A 17,139-nucleotide genomic window follows, 5' to 3' on the forward strand; every position below is an offset into this window, starting at 1 on the left:
CTATCCGCCTTTCAGTCATCCAAAAGTACTAATACTGTACTTATAGCTACTACTCTATGCATGGAAGTACACAATTTTCAATGTTGCATCCAAAATATTCCGTTTTGTTACTATTAACTTTGGAGAGCCAAAGAAAAGTCAATATCCAAACCTAACTTTGCCTATCTTAAGATTATCTTGAGATTATTTCGGGGCTTTAGTGTCCCCGCGGCCCGGTCCTCGACCAGGCCTCCACCCCCAGGAAGCAGCCCGTGACAGCTGACTAACACCCAGGTACCTATTTTACTGCTAGGTAACAGGGGCATAGGGTGAAAGAAACTCTGCCCATTGTTTCTCGCCGGCGCCCGGGATCGAACCCCGGACCACAGGATCACAAGTCCAATGTGCTCTCCGCTCGGCCGACCGGCTCCTCAAAATCCCCAAGTCTAAGTCTAAATCTTACTCATCTAAGTAATCTAAATCATCTAAATCTAAATCTAAAATCCCCAAGTCTGCCTAAGTCTAATATATAACATACATGTATTAAATCATGCCTAGAACTACCTATTTAGGCCTAGCCCAGCTTAAGTTAGATTTATAGTTACTCTTTAGTTTTGGGTACGCCCTTTAGAATCAAAATATTACAAAACATGAACTTTTGGCTACAAGTCTAGATTTTGTTAATTTCATCTCTATTTAAATAAATGTAATAGCCAGTTCAAAAGCAACATTTAAGTTGTGAGTACTTAAAAACAGTCGAATTAAGCTGATCCACAGAACACCCGTAAGATAGCATAATGTTTTTGTCTACTCTCCTTGGGTATAACTATAGCCTATATTATATATATCCTTATATATAGTTATAACTATAGCCTACTGGCAATGATGCACCTATGCTTGGGGATTATTTCTTCACTGTTTCTTGCAAGCACTGCTAAATTTGTGCCTGGGAAAATAAAATGAAGAAAGACTTTTTCTTGAAATCCGTATCTTAATTAACCTCTTTAAAAATATTGATGCTTGGCTAACTTTGTATATAATTTTATGTATCAAACTTATACGGTATCATAATCAACGATTTTAAGCGTAGGCTATACCCATAAACATTTTCTTTCAATATTCCTGTAATGTTTAGTTCTATAATATTTTACCCAAAGAAAAATATTTAAGCGTGGCAAAATTCTCAGTTCAGTGGCAGCCTTCCATAGAGCTGGTTTCACCCTGCTGTAAAATATGTCTTGTGGCGTGACCATAAACTCAATCACATGTCCAGAGTAAATTCTCAGACCGAGCGGAAAGATTTCACGACGGACATTAATGTGAAGTCTTGGGGCTCGCATACCACAGCAGATCTGTGCTTCGCCTTACTCACGCAACCCACTAACACACAAACACTGACATAGACCCACACACACATACACACGTAACCAAGCAACCACTTTCCTCCTCACTCGCACACACACGCAGTCAACCACATCCCCCCCCCTCCCCTCCCAAACGCAACCAACCACCTTATCTCCACCCTCCCACACACACACACACGCAACCTGCCACTCCCACACTATCAACCACACACACATACACACGCAACCTGCCACTCCCACACTATCAACCACACACACACACGCAACCTGCTACCCCCACACTACCAAACACACACACACACAACCAACCACACACACACGCAACTTGCCACCCCCCACATACAGACGCGTAACTAGCCACCCCACACACGCACTCAACCCCTCCACACCCATCAAAAGCACCCTCGTTACTACCCAACTACCCACCCCAGCACACTGTAACTGCCGTCCTTTGTACCAAAAAGATAAGAAATGCACACAAATGTTCACATTTCCAGTAAACTCGAACATGACAATAGCGCAAGAAAATCCTTTGAAGGTTAAATCCCACAGGTATGAAATACTTGGATTGCTGCTGTGCAATCATACTCAGACTTTTATCCGATTAGCATTGCAACGGTGTATTTCCAATAATTTGAGACTGTTGTATAATGCATGTGACGCCATACAGATCTATGCACAAATATTGTGACGAACAATGAAACAAATCAAGATATATTATCACAGTTGCTACGCACAAAGGAAATTAATTAAAACCAGCTCAGGGGAATTTCAAGTTTTATATCCTCCTCATTACCCACTATAATGTGATGGGGATATCAGAGAGCAGAGTGGAGAAAGACGGTCAAGAATATTCTAAATATATATAACTCAGCCTCCGTGGTGTAGTGGTAAGACACTCGCCTGGCGTTCCGCGAGCGCTATGTCATGGGTTCGTATCCTGGCCGGGGAGGATTTACTGGGCGCAATTCCTTAACTGTAGCCTCTGTTTAACGCAACAGTAAAATGTGTACTTGGATGAAAAAACGATTCTTCGCGGCAGGGGATCGTATTCCAGGGACCATAGGATTAAGGACTTGCCCGAAACGCTACGCGTACTAGTGGCTCTACAAGAATGTAACAACTCTTCTATATATCTCAAAAAAAAAAAAAAAAAAAAACTTCCGTCGAGTAGGGTCTACGACCTGAAGTGAGTTCCATCACTACAACATCGCTTCTCTTCAGCTAGACCCGACCCGACCCGACCTAACGTAGCCAAAAGAAGAGATAATATTTTGTCTGTTATATATGAACAAGGAGTTGCGTCATAATCTTATTCCTGCTCAAGATTCTAGTGGTTCCTTCACGATGTGCTGCAGGTTACATCACGTGTAAGTCCCGGGACCTTAACACACTGACTTGAAACATGCCAAGTATTCCACTGCTCTTGAAGTGATCACATTTATCTTTCTCCCGGTTATGAGTGTTGGCCAAATTCAATCCTCGCTTCCTCACACACCTTGTCAAGTTATACGTGACCTTTCCACTCGGATGGGGAACCTTTACCAGTTATCCGTCCATTCCAAAGGGGCTAAACCCATCCCAATACACTCGCCACAGTCTTAACTTACCGACGTTCGTATTTTATATCCTTCCAGGAGGCAATTAAATGCGTTATCCAACGCACAACAAAATTAGTTTTATAAATAAATGAGTAAAAAGAACCTTTTTTTATTTACATTACAACATTAAAAAATACAACGAATTAAACTACTCACATACATTGCCAACTGAACGCGACACACAAGACGTACCTTAAAACCCGATTGTGGTGAGCAACGGAGACGGGCCTAGTTTGAGGGAAGACGGCGGGGCCGGCGGGTAGGTCCGCACTGCTCGGTGGCTCAAGGCAGACTGATACACCAAATGCATTCCAGCCCTGCAGTTGCCCCGTGTGGATTTTCGTTGTTAATTTCGGCAGTAAGAGTGAGATTGTTCCAGTTCCGGGATTAAAGATGATATAGTTGGATAGTTCATTCCCGGGCAAGGATAATATTCAGGAGTCAACTATGGATATGAGAGAGAGAGAGAGAGAGAGAGAGAGAGAGAGAGAGAGAGAGAGAGAGAGAGAGAGAGAGAGAGAGAGAGAGAGAGAGAGAGAGAGAGAGAGAGAGAGAGAGAGAAAGGATAGTTGGAGAACAAGGAAAAACATGATATAACGATGTTTTATTGATGAAATCCTATTAAGCTAAATGTATATTTTCAGAGGAGGAGGATGAAACAGCAGAAGGCTCTCTCTATAATCTCCTTTCTCTCTGGTAGCAAAGTTGGCACGAAATAGGAGAGAAATCATGTGTGCATATTACAAAACCAAATAGAGATTTAGATTACCTGTCCCAATGATGACCAGAAACAATGTACCAAAATGCAAACAAGACGACAAAACGTTAATAACCATACCAATTATTCGCAGAGACTAAGTCACAATAACAAGGCTAGAAACGAATCAACCAACGCATACATATGGCATGAAAACAGCGACGTTTCGGTCCGTCATATGCAAGGACCTGTAACTTATAAGATCCACGGACCAAAACCTCGTTTCTCATGTCATTGTATGTGTTAGTTGGGTTGTTCATACCAATTATAGTTAAATAACCAAACACGAGGATAATACTATATAAAAATAAATGACAAACGAATGAATAGCCTAATGTTTCCTTATCAAAACCCTAGTAGCCACTCGTATGCAGATCCATGTTTACGTCGTCTGGCTCTAGGGATGAACACCGGCCGATTCCAGCCGAACGTGGGAGATCCTTTGATGATAATGACCTTATTAAACACGATTAAATGCCCCCCTAGCGAGGAGAGGCGGATAGCTGAACCAGACGGCCCAGAGGTCAGAGGTCAAACAATATATATATATATATATATATATATATATATATATATATATATATATATATATATATATATATATATATATATATATATATATATATATATATATATATATATATATATATATACACACACATAATAATAGAGGGGAACCTCTCTCAGAAAATTTGATATTACGACGAACTGAAAAAAAGCCAAGAAACCTCATGGAAAACAAAACTCCGGTTTCAAACCATTGCAATATCTTTTGAAGGGTGGCATTGGGGGGCGACCCCGACTGGCCTATAACACTCCCATACCCCGTTTTTCCCCACGTGTCATCATGGAGAGTTGGGTGAGGCTAGCCCTAAGCGTAGACTTACTTTGGACAGACAGAGACTCTGACAGACAGATATTCTTTTTTATGTATTGATATGAAGCCGTTACTGTGGATATATCTTGTGAAATTTTTAGTTTCCTTAATTCAATCTTCAAATACAGCTTCATTATTATTAAAATCAAATGTAAGCATAGAATTCGTTATGTAACCTCATTGGTCATGCCTTTTGGTGAGCCTAATATCCAACATCATCAACTAGATGATTGGTTGGGAAAGGTCTCAAGAATATAATACAAAGTGTTCTCTTTGTTTTGAATAAATAAACTTCAAATGCATGTTTGCCAAACTGCATACCAGTTAAATGGTGGGGTTTTCCTCCTTGACTGGTGCAACTCTTAATTAATTAATTGCCACAGTATGGTATTCAGCTTTAAATAACCTAAAATCTCACAAAGCTGTCTGAAAACACTAATTGCAGAGGAATAAATATATTTAATACACCAAATATAATACATGGTCGTAGTAAGGACATTATTACGGTCGAAATTGAGTCCATTGCTCTTTTATGTCGGGGTGTACGCCCATGACGACGTCACGTCGCCATTTTTACTCTCATAAGCGACAGCGGTTACGGGGCCAAAACAAGGCAAGAATGAACAATTCCACAAGGGCCGTGATGAGGGTTCGAACCTACGCACGGGATGTTCCCAGCTGCAAGCAAGGCAAGAATGCTGACGAGACTCACGTCACCGCAACATTCAGAAAACTTCCCTCTCTCATGTCCAAAGTAATGAAAAGACACCGTGATTTGGAAGTGACAAAAACTCTTAATTAATTAAAAGGGTTTATACCACCAGGAGGTTCCCGGGTACGTCTGTTTTGCTCCCCGCCCCTCTGCCTTACCTGGCAATCAGCGAGGCTAAATAAAAACAAATTATATATAAATATATATATACAATGTACAAATCCATAATTTAGACGGAATGCAAGCTTAGGGTGAGCCTGGCTAAATCCAGCAACTTGAAACTATTTGGAAATTAACGAGGTTAACTATGTAACTTTTTATGTAATTTAAAGGGTGTATACTAGTAGTGGTGGTCCCAGCCAGGCCCCAGCCAAGCCCCAGCCAGGTCCCAGCCAGGCCCCAGCCAGGCCCCAGCCAGGCCCCAGCCAGGCTTCAAATCATAAACGGTCTGGGGAATTAACACGAGGCGTCCAGACTCCATAATGCAAGAGAATAAGCAACATGCAACCAAACTCAGTTACGTAGACATCTACGCAAGCACTCAGACACGAGAGTAGGCTACAGACATACACATGCAAACGTAGACAGAAATGTATGTGAGTGCAAGAGTAATCAGACAGCAACACCCAACATTATCACTTGCGACAAGAAGGCTCTTAAGCATCATGGCCTTGTGTCAGTCATTTCAGACTTCCACAACTTTTGTTCAAACTTATAATTAGGCAAGTTGAGTTAAATAGTTACACTTCACAGAGTCTTATTGTCCGTTTCAGACCTTTGCGCGCGTGGGCACGCACTCAACCAGGCGGCCTTGGAAGGGGTTCGAAATTACGAGAGAGGAGGTCAAGAGACACCTGCTGGATCTGGATGTGAGAAAGGCTGTTGGTCCAGATGGGATCTCACTATGGGTACTGAAAGAGTGTGCAGAGGCACTTTGCTTGCCACTCTCCATAGTGTATAGTAGGTCACTGGAGACGGGAGACCTACCAGAAATATCGAAGACGGCGAATGTGGTCCCAATATACAAAAAGGGTGACAGACAAGAGGCACTGAACTACAGGCCAGTGTCCTTAACTTGTATACCATGCAAGGTGATGGAGAAGATCGTGAGAAAAAACCTGGTAACACATCTGGAGAGAAGGGACTTCGTGACAAATCGCCAACATGGATTCAGGGAGGGTAAATCTTGCCTTACAGGCTTGATAGAATTCAACGATCAGGTGACAAAGATTAGGCAAGAAAGAGAAAGCTGGGCAGACTGCATTTTTTTGGATTTTCGGAAAGCCTTTGATACAGTCCCCCATAAGAGGCTGGTACATAAGCTGGAGAGACAGGCAGGAGTAACTGGTAAAGTGCTCCAATGGATAAGGGAATACCTAAGCAATAGGAAGCAAAGAGTTACAGTGAGAGGTGAGACCTCAGATTGGCGTGAAGTCACCAGTGGAGTTCCACAGGGCTCTGTACTCGGTCCTATCCTGTTTCTGATATACGTGAACGATCTCCCGGAGGGTATTGACTCATTCCTCTCAATGTTTGCTGACGATGCCAAAATTATGAGAAGGATTAAGACAGAGAAGGACTGCTTGAGGCTTCAAGAAGATCTAGACAAACTAAAGGAATGATAGAACAAATGGTTGTTAGAGTTTAACCCAAGCAAATGTAATGTAATGAAGATAGGTGTAGGGAGCAGGAGGCCAGTTACAAGGTATCATTTGGGAGAAGAAATTCTACACGAGTCAGAGAGAGAGAAAGACCTGGGGATTGATACGCCAGACCTGTCCCCTGAAGCCCATATCAAGAGGATAACATCAGCAGCATATGCCAGGTTGGCTAACATAAGAACGGCATTTAGACACTTGTGCAAGGAATCATTCAGAACTTTGTATACCACCTATGTCAGACTAATCCTGGTCTATGCAGCCCCAGCATGGAGTCCATATCAAGTCAAGCATAAGACCAAACTGGAAAAAGTTCAAAGGTTTGCCACCAGACTAGTACCCGGGCTGAGAGGTATGAGCTACGAGGAGAGACTACGGGAATTAAACTTCACGTTGCTAGAAGACAGAAGAATTAGGGGGGATATGATCACCACGTACAAGATTCTCAGAGGAATTGACAGGGTAGATAAAGACGGGCTATTTAACACAAGGGGCACACGCACTAGGGGACACAGGTAGAAACTGAGTGCCCAAATGAGCCACAGAGATATTAGAAAGAACTTTTTTAGTGTCAGAGTGGTTGACAAATGGAATGCATTAGGAAGTAATGTGGTGGAGGCTGACTCCGTACACAGTTTCAAGTGTAGATATGATAGAGCCCGATAGGCTCAGGAACCTGTGCACCAGTTGATTGACAGTTGAGAGGCGGGACCAAAGAGTCAGAGCTCAACCCCCGCAAGCACAAATAGGTGAGTACACACACACGTGTATATGTGTGTGTGTGAAAGAGAGATAAGATAAATAGAATAGTAAAGCACCTGAGGGGGGCCTTCGTAAAATATTGAACATCGCATCCCCAAAGGAAGAAATATATTAAACAATAGTTTATAAACTTCTCTTACAAGTACCAGCATCAAAAGCCAAACCGCTAGACCCTTGATCCCGATTTAGCCATTTCTAACCTTCCTTCGCCTTTAAGGGACTCATGGGTCCAAGATTCACTGTCTCGCTTGCTTCGTATCGTTCCGTATATCAAATCTTCCATTTATACAGCCTAGCACGTTATTTTTACACTTTAGTTACTCTAGAGATCCCATAAATCTGAGTGTCATCTGCCAATTTCATGATGTGGTTTGTAATATTCTTATAATAATAATTGTGTCGGGTGACAGGTAGCCAGTGTGTATTCATACATATTAGGCTTATATCGAGCCCCCCCCCCTCTTCCTCCAAGGTCGAATTGCTGACCCCGCCCATGATGCAACCCCACAAGAAGTTGACTCTGAGTACCTATACTTACCGCTAGGTGAACAGATACATTAGGTGATAGGAAAAGCGCTCAATCATTTCTGTCCTGCCCGTGATTCGAACCCGGAATTCTTGATTGTGCGTCGGGAAAGAACATTGCTGTACTACCGGGACCATTATATATAAAAGGGCATTAAATTCATCCACCCAGGTAATCAGATCAACCGAAAGAAACTGCGAAAGAAAACTTGCCCAAAACATAAAAAAAATCCAGAGTAGTTGCATGCCTATATAGGAGGTAGAACCAAAACAAAGGATCGGTAGGACCCCTTATAAGGTGTGAAGGATAGAAGAAATTGTTTATGTAATAATCTAAGATGAGGTCTGATAAAGGCCTTTTGTGCCCTCTGTAATGCTTTTTGCGCTACCACTCACAGGATGAGTATGGGGTGCACAATACACTAGCCGCCTCCGGCGGCAACAATCAATCCTTAAAGGATGAGACTAACCATGTTATAATGGACGATAAAGGGGCAGCAAACACTCTGAATGAATACTTTACATCAGTCTTCACACTAGAAAGATTAGCCTACATCCCATCACCCTCACAGATGATTGAAGGAGGTGAAGAGACAGCAATAAGGGATATACCCATAATATGTGACGCAATCAGGAAGAGCACTGACACACTAAAATACTCAAAAGCCCCAGGTGTGGATGAAATTCAGTTCAAAGTCGTAAAGGAACTGGCAGAGTAATTATGTCTACCACTGAAACTCCTTTTCAGAAAATCTCTTAACCAAGGGATAGTTCCCCTAGATTGGAAATATGCAAATGTTACCCCTATTTTAAAAAAAAACGGCAGAAAGAGCTCAGTAGAAAACTACCGTCCGATTACTTGACATCACACATCTGCAAGCTGTTGGAGAGAATCCTAAGGGAAAGAATAATTCACCATTTCACAGTGAATCAACGGAATCAGGAAGAAATCTTTTAAAAATCAACGCAACATTTTGTGCGTCGTTTAATTATAAAACCCCATGTTTAATTATAACATTTTTATTTTTTCAAAAATAGATCCTGCCTTACAAAGCTGCTCACATTTTTGGAAACGGGAACCATCTTCTCAAAGAACTTCCGGCAGATGTAATATTAGATATGGATAATATGGGTAACATGATTAACACTTTAATGTTCATCGTAGATTCATACCTTCTCCAGGGGTTCCGCTTAGTTATAAACACTTACCTTTACTACCCGTGTCATCCATTTCTGTTCTTCCAACTTTTTGGCGCATATTTTTGAACGAGTTCCATGACGACTTTCATGAAATTTTCCACTGATGCTTTCATGCCATGCTATTAGTTCCTTACAGGCGTTTCCAGTTCCCCTCTCATTGTGGGATTATTTGGCTGGCTAAATATATATTTTATTTTATTAAGTGGACTGAAATTTAAGTTTATTGAGGTATAAATACTGTATACACAAAGGGATGAGGTAGCTTATTAAGTGAACTGTATGTTTAAATATATTGTTCTGCTTGTGATGCTAGATTTACCCAATCTATGGTCTCGTGGTTAAAGGCCCCCATTATAAGGATTTGGGTTTCTAATGCCGCACTGATCATGTTATGCAAATCAGCAATTTGGGAAAATGAAGGCAGACATAACCTATTCTATTGTGGGCGAGTGGGTAAAGGCAGGTGTCTGGGAATCACCAGAACATCAATTTAAGTTACTGCATTGCCCTAAAATTATTTGCTTGAACTGTATATCATATACATACATACATATATATATATATATATATATATATATATATATATATATATATATATATATATATATATATATAATATATATATATATATATATTATATATATATATATATATATATATATATATATATATATATATATATATATATATATATATATATATGTGTGTGTGATTAAGGTGTCCTGTACACACCAGTTGCGTTGCTCCTGGCAGTATGGGTTCAAGTCACTTCTGGGGTGTGAGTTTTTAGTTGCATATAGTCCTGGGGACCATTCAGGCTTGTTCGCATTTGTGTTCCTCACGTGTGCTCCAAAGAATGAGGTGATTTGATAAAATACCATGCCCAAGATTACCAACTGAGTGCCGGTGGGGGGGGGGGGATGGAAATAGCCTCTTCTACCATCCTCTTTTGTCCGGTCGTGTTGGCCGAGCTGTTAAGGGATCCTGTACGCCAGCAGAGTGCTCCTGGCAGTATGGGTTAGTCCCTTCTGGGATGTGAGTTATATATATATATATATATATATATATATATATATATATATATATATATATATATATGTCGTACCTAGTAGCCAGAACGCACTTCTCGGCCTACTATGCAAGGCCTCATTTGCCTAATAAGCCAAGTTTTCCTGAATTATTATATTTTCTCAATGTTTTTTCTTATGAGATGATAAAGCTACGCATTTCATTATGTATGAGGTCAATATTTTTTTATTGGAGTTAAAATTAACGTAGATATATGACCAAACCTAACCAACCCTACCTAACCTAACCTAACCTATCTTTTTAGGTTAGGTTAGGTTAGGTAGCCGAAAAAGTTAGGTTAGGTTTGGTTAGGTAGGTTAGGTAGTCGAAAAACAATTAATTCATGAAAACTTGGCTTATTAGGCAAATCGGGCCTTGCATAGTAGGCAGAGAAGTGCGTTCTGGCTATTAGGTACGACATATATATATATATATATATATATATATATATATATATATATATATATATATATATATATATATATATATATATATGTCGTACCTAGTAGCCAGAACTCACTTCTCAGCCTACTATTCAAGGCCCGATTTGCCTAATAAGCCAAGTTTTCCTGAATTAATATATTTACTATAATTTTTTTCTTATGAAATGATAAAGCAACCCTTTTCTCTATGTATGAGGTCAATTTTTTTTTATTGGAGTTAAAATTAACGTAGATATATGACCGAACCTAACCAACCCTACCTAACCTAACCTAACCTATATTTATAGGTAAGGTTAGGTTAGGTAGCCAAAAAAAGCTAGGTTAGGTTAGGTTAGGTAGGTTAGGTAGACGAAAAAACATTAATTCATGAAAACTTTGCTTATTAGGCAAATCGGGCCTTGAATAGTAGGCTGAGAAGTGCGTTCTGGCTATTAGGTACGACATATATATATATATATATATATATATATATATATATATATATATATATATATATATATATATAAACCTAGAAGGGGTACCACCTCTGGTGCAAGTGTAGGGACCCATAGCCTCGGAGAAGAAAATAAAAAGTACTCAGAGAAGACCTTGTGGATCCTCACTGAACACTTTGATATTTTCTTCTCCTACCACCCCTATTCTTTTGTTAAGTGTGTATATTTATCTAACTTTAATTTAACAGAGTGTATATATATATATATATATATATATATATATATATATATATATATATATATATATATATATATATATATTATTAAATATGACCGAAAAAGTAAGATTAATAATTCTAACACGAATTTTCTCAATCTTTCGTACATTTCTTTTCATTGTTGGAGGTAAATCAAAAATCAATTCTCCAAAATTCATTTTTATTTCTAGTCTGACGCGACACGAGCGCGTTTCGTAAAACTTATTACATTTTCAAAGACTTTAGTTCACAAATACACAACTGAATAGAACTTACGCATCTCCGATTTTATATCTACATTTGAGTGAGGTGGAAGTGGTGATGTGGCATTAACACAAGACAGAACAAGATGTGGCATTAATAGGGTATTAATTTCATCAACACAAGACAGAACAAAAGGTGGTATTAATAGGGTATTAATTTCATCAACACAAGACAGAACACGAAACAATGGATATTGAATAGAAGTGTTCAGATTCAGATTCAGATTCAGATGTTTATTCAGGTAAGGTATATACATACAAGTGATGTTACATTAATGGATTGATATATAGATAGAGCTAGTACATACAATGCCTAAAGCCACTATTACGCAATGCGTTTCGGGCAAGAAAAACATTAATATCTAGAACTTAATACTAATTGAGCATAAAGAATAAAAAGTGTTGAGAACAAATACAAATAAAGATAAAAAAAGGGGGAACATGACTGAAAAAGCAGCACAAATACAATAGGTTGACAAACAGTGTTGATTAAAAAAAAAGAAAATAACAGACATGGGTTGACAATAGAGGAGTGAGGTAGATTACAGGGAATTTATTAGGTAGTGTTTAGTTTTTATCTTAAACTGGTTGAGAGAGGTACAGTCTTTAACATGGTTGGGAAGGTCATTCCACATTCTGGGCCCCTTGATTTGCAGAGCATTTCTAGTTTGATTAAGACGTACTCTAGGAATATCAAAACTGTATTTATTTCTGGTGTGGTGCTCATGGGTTCTGTTACAACCTTCTATGAAGCTTTTAAGATCAGGATTGGCATTATAGTTTAGCGTTTTATATATGTATAATACACATGAGAGAATGTGCAGAGACTTAATATCTAACATATTCAGAGATTTGAGTAGGGGTACCGAGTGATGTCTGGGGCCAGAGTTGGATATTGTTCTAATAGCAGCTTTGTGTTGGGTAATTAGAGGACGTAAGTGATTTTGGGTAGTAGAACCCCAAGCACAAATACCATAGTTGAGATAAGGATAGATAAGGGAGTAATAGAGAGTCCCCAGGGCAGGGCGTGGTACATAATATCTGATCTTAGAAAGAATGCCCACAGTTTTTGAAACTTTTTTTGATATATTTAGAATGTGTCCCTGGAAATTCAGCTTGTGGTCAATGAGAATGCCAAGGAATTTGCCATCTAATTTGTTACAAATTTGGGTATTGTTTATTTTGAGATTTATATGACTAGAGGATTTATTGCCAAACAGAATATAGAAAGTTTTGTCAATGTTAAGGGTGAGTTTGTTGGCAGTTAGCCAAAGATGGACTTTATTTAGCTCAGTATTTACTGTGGCATTTAGAGCAAGAGGGTCAGGACTGGAGTAAATGAAGGTTGTGTCGTCAGCAAATAGAATTGGTTTGAGGTGTTGGGAGGCTTTGTATGTAGAAAGCTTTGTTTGTAGCTTTGTTTGAAAGCTTTGTAGAAAGGCTTTGTTTGTAGAAAGCCTATTGGTCCATATTTCTTGATGCTTCTATATTGGAGCGGAGTCTTGAGGTGGGTAGAATATAGTTGTGCAATAATTGGCTGTTGATTGCTGGTGTTGACTTCTTGATGTGTAGTGCCTCGCAAACGTCAAGCCGCCTGCTATCGCTGTATCTATCGATGATTTCTGTGTTGTTTACTAGGATTTCTCTGGCGATGGTTTGGTTGTGGGAAGAGATTATATGTTCCTTAATGGAGCCCTGTTGCTTATGCATCGTTAAACGCCTAGAAAGAGATGTTGTTGTCTTCCCTATATACTGGGTTTTTTTGGAGCTTACAGTCCCCAAGAGGGCATTTGAAGGCATAGACGACGTTAGTCTCTTTTAAAGCGTTCTGTTTTGTGTCCGGAGAGTTTCTCATGAGTAGGCTGGCCGTTTTTCTGGTTTTATAGTAAATCGTCAGTTGTATCCTCTGATTTTTGTCTGTAGGGATAACGTTTCTATTAACAATATCTTTCAGGACCCTTTCCTCCGTTTTATGAGCTGTGGAAAAGAAGTTCCTGTAAAATAGTCTAATAGGGGGTATAGGTGTTGTGTTAGTTGTCTCTTCAGAGGTTGCATGGCTTTTCACTTTCCTTCTTATGATGTCTTCGACGAAACCATTGGAGAAGCCGTTATTGACTAGGACCTGCCTTACCCTACAGAGTTCTTCGTCGACTTGCTTCCATTCTGAGCTGTGGCTGAGAGCACGGTCGACATATGCGTTAACAACACTCCTCTTGTACCTGTCTGGGCAGTCGCTGTTGGCATTTAGGCACATTCCTATGTTTGTTTCCTTAGTGTAGACTGCAGTGTGGAAACCTCCGCCCTTTTCCATGACTGTTACATCTAGAAAGGGCAGTTTCCCATCCTTTTCCATCTCGTAAGTGAAACGCAGCACAGAACTCTGCTCAAATGCCTCCTTCAGCTCCTGCAGATGTCTGACATCAGGTACCTGTGTAAAAATGTCGTCAACATACCTGCAGTATATGGCCGGTTTCAAGTTCATGTCGACTAAGACTTTTTGCTCGATGGTACCCATGTAGAAGTTTGCAAACAGGACACCTAGGGGAGAACCCATGGCGACCCCATCTACTTGCTTATACATGTGCCCATCCGGGCTCAAGAAGGGTGCCTCTTTAGTACAAGCTTGGAGTAGTTTCCTCAGAATATTTTCTGGTATGTCAAGAGGAGTACAGGCTGGATCACGATACACTCTGTCGGCTATCATTCCGATTGTCTCGTCCACAGGTACGTTGGTAAACAGAGACAATCCGTTTACACAGAGATACAGAGATGTCTGTATCTCTGTATCTTGTACAGCTCCTCCAGCTCCTCAGATGGCGGGCAGGAACTATGGATGCAGTGAGCATTTCCTCTCTGGATTGCCACACTAAGGCGCTGAAAAAAGAAAACTGGTGGCTCTAGGGTCTCTAGTTGTTTCAATTAGCTTGGACCCCAGTTCTTTAAAAAAACTTGCAGCACTTTTACCCCAGGCACCAAGTGTCTGAGGCAATGGGGACAAAATTGTAGTGGTGATCAAGGTCTCCATATTTACGTGACTTGGCTGCTTCCCGGTGATTGGCAGCACCTCCTGCCTGTGCAGCACTGAAGTTAACATAGGTGTTGGCTAAGGTTGAAACGCAAGTGTAGTCTCACACCAACTGTCTACCATTCTTCCAGGGGTTCACCGTGATCCCGTCTGGGCGACCGACAGGCTCATCTGAGTTGTGGGGCATTAGGTAACGGGGCTCTCTCTCTGCTGGACAACCGGCCGTGGTAAGGCTTCTCATGATAATGTTGTTAACCTCGCCATGTCTTGCATGCCATCCTCCTGTCCTTTGGCAGAGAAAGCCATGCCGTCCGTACCTGTCAGCCTCTGCCTCGCCGCAAATACACCTGTATTCGGTGTGGATTGGGCAACCCATTCTCCGAATTGACAGTACGATTTAATACTAAGTGTAATAAGTGCACTTTCTTAAAGTCATAAACAGTGCATAATTGCACTTATGGGGCTGTTACATTTACCCAACTCCCTCCCTTGATTTAATTCTCCTAGTTTTCTGTTAAGACACTCAGAATTTTAGGATGAAGTTTTCCTTTTCAATTTGCAATTCACAAGGTTTAAATATCAGGAATTTCTTTTTCAGGTTTATTAAACAATATAGATTTTATACAAAATTTTAAAATATCCTGAGTTACTTTACAATTTATTGATATATTTTAGTTTTGCTTTATTAGTTTTATAAAACTGTAATATCAATATAGCTATAGGTTAAGTACTAATTGTAATTAAGAAGCAATAAAATGATCTTCAAAAACTAAGACGGTTAGGAGAGGTTGTGGTTTTCTATTCAGTTTTTCAGGTAAACTCAAATATTCACAATATATTTGACAGTACGATTTAATACTAAGTGAAAATAAGTACAATTCCTAACTGATATGAATAGTACGTAATTGCACTTATTTGTCTTCTTACATTTACCGCCCCATTTTTGGAGGACGGGCTGGGATTGGGGCAGCGAGGCGGAGAGCCATAGCAATTCGGAGGGCATGCGGTGTGAGACGAGTGCCAGTTGCTGACATTGGGGATGCTAATAGGAAAAATATAAATATATATATATAGATGTTGTACCTAGTAGCCAGAACGTCATATTCGGCCTGTTATGCAAGGCCAGTTTTGCCTAATAAGCCAAGTTTTCCTGAATTAATACATTTTCTCAAATTTTTTCTTATGAAATGATAAAGCTACCCATTTCATTATGTATGAGGTCAATTTTTTTTATTGGAGTTAAAATTAGCGTAGATATATGACTGAACCTAACCAACCCTACCTAACCTAACCTATCTTTATAGGTTAGGTTAGGTAGCCGAAAAAGTTAAGTTAGGTAGGTTAGGTAGTCGAAAAAAACATTAATTCATGAAAACTTGGCTTATTAGGCAAATCGGGCAGTGTATAGTAGGCTGAGAAGTGCGTTCTGGCTACTAGGTACGACATATATATATATATATATATATATATATATATATATATATATATATATATATATATATATATATATATATATATATATATATATATATATATATACATATATATATATATATATAGACAGCAGGCAATTGTTTAAGCATATTTGCTTAAATATGACCGCACTGCTGACATTGTTATCACTATCCACGGATCTGTAGCCAAGAAGAAACTGTGGAAGTCTACATGGAACTTGGGAAAAGGGTCCAGCTCATTTATTAGAAAAATTATTGGTCATAAATGTCCATTAGTCAGAAAATTGGTTGGTAAATTCACGAGCTTGGTTGCCCACTGTACAAATCTTAGGCGAAGATGAAAGACAGTAATCCATAAAAGAATTAAAGTAAATCAATTGTACTCATGCTATGGAATTCCACCCACCAGGGCAGTAAGGGGTGCCAAGCAGAAGCTGAGAGATGGGGCTCCTAATCCCCAGTGAAGCTCTCCATTTTTAACTAGGAAGGTCAGTGATGTGATTGCTTGCCCATGCCTTGGCTATCTCATCCATTCATCCCTGGGTTGATCTGGGTACCCATATAGTAGTTCTCATGCAGTTAGACATTTGCTACACACCAGTTTGTCATCCAGGAGAGGGGGCTTCAGGAGTCTCATGCAAATATCCCGCAGGCTGCATCAGTGCTGTGCCTTTGGGAAGGCCATACATATAAGCCTCCCAATACAAGATGGTACCAATGGGAAAGCAGAAGATTTCTTGTATGTGTAAACAAGAACATT

At 39.8% G+C, this 17,139-nt stretch overlaps 1 protein-coding gene across 1 annotated transcript in view; it reads right to left on the minus strand.

Moving 5' to 3' along the window:
* LOC123755810 (uncharacterized) overlaps nt 1–3,227 on the minus strand; it is a 195,400-nt gene extending 192,173 nt beyond the window's left edge. Inside the window, exon 1 of the mRNA XM_069300307.1 lies at nt 3,137–3,227. The gene's annotated coding sequence lies outside the window, so the exon portion shown is untranslated. The remainder of the gene's footprint in view (nt 1–3,136) is intronic.
* Nucleotides 3,228–17,139: the final 13,912 nt, after the last annotated feature.

The sequence above is a fragment of the Procambarus clarkii genome, chromosome 43 (genome assembly GCF_040958095.1).
Source record: "Procambarus clarkii isolate CNS0578487 chromosome 43, FALCON_Pclarkii_2.0, whole genome shotgun sequence".
In the NCBI taxonomy this organism is placed as follows: Eukaryota; Metazoa; Arthropoda; class Malacostraca; order Decapoda; family Cambaridae; genus Procambarus; species Procambarus clarkii.